This window comes from Octodon degus, unplaced genomic scaffold (assembly GCF_000260255.1).
Source record: "Octodon degus isolate 3935 unplaced genomic scaffold, OctDeg1.0 scaffold00004, whole genome shotgun sequence".
NCBI lineage: Eukaryota > Metazoa > Chordata > Mammalia > Rodentia > Octodontidae > Octodon > Octodon degus.
Genome location: NW_004524580.1, coordinates 36,648,936 through 36,650,140, shown reverse-complemented (window position 1 = coordinate 36,650,140; position 1,205 = coordinate 36,648,936).

Sequence of the window (1,205 nt, the reverse complement as noted above, 5' to 3'; positions counted from 1 at the left end):
TACTGAAGATGTTCAGGGCAAAAACTGCCTGACTAACTTCCATGGCATGGACCTCACCCGGGACAAAATGTGTTCCATGGTCAAAAAATGGCAGGCCATGATCGAAGCTCATGTTGATGTCAAGACTACCAATGGTTATTTGCTTCGACTGTTCTGTGTTGGCTTTACTAAAAAACGCAACAATCAGATATGGAAGACCTCTTATGCTCAGCACCAGCAGGTCTGCCAGATCCAGAAGAAGATGATGGAAATCATGACCCGGGAGGTGCAGACAAATGACTTGAAGGAAGAGGTCAATAAACTGATTCCGACAGTACTGGGAAAGACATAGAAAAGGCTTGCTAATCTATCTACCCTCTTCATGATGTCTTCGTCAGAAAAGTAAAAATGCTGCAAAAGCCCAAGTTTGAATTGGGAAAACTCATGGAGCCTCATGGTGAAGGTAGCAGCTCTGGAAAGGCTACTGGGGATGAGACTGGAGCTAAAGTTGAACGAGCTGATGGATGAGAACCATCAGTGCAAGAGTCCGTTTAAGATCCAGATTTTTAATAGTGATAAATAAAGTCCTATTTGTGAAAAAGAAGTACAAATAATGGGGCTGGAGATGTAGCGCAGTGATAGAATCTTTATGTAGCCTGAACAAGGCTCTGGGTTCAATCCACAGTACCACAAAAGTAATTAAATTAAATTAAAAATAAATGATTTTATGCCCTATATATATTACTAAATACCCTTCTTTTCCCTATACTAATATATCATGGACATCTTTGCACATCAGCAAATAGATCTGCTTCATTTTTGAATATAGTAAGTCCCCGTCATACAAACCAGTTCCCTTCCAGAACGTTCACAAATCTAGTTCATTCATAAGTCCAACGAAGTGAGTCTTGGACACCTTTGATGCAAATATACAGGGTGAAGCATAAAAAAGCAAACACACACACAAACATAGTAAGTAAATTATCTCTACTTTTAGGGTTACCTTAAAATGGTGTGGTACACATGAGAGCTGCTTCCACAATTCGTTCACATCTATAAATGTTCATAATCTGAGGCCTGTTTGTATCTGTGAAAGTTCAGAATTCAAATGTCCCTAAGTTGGGCTGGTGAGATGGCTTAGTGGTCTAAAGCACCTACTTAGAACAAGCTTAGCAAAGCACAGGGACCGCAGTTCAATCCCCCAGCACCACATACCAGCCAGCCCC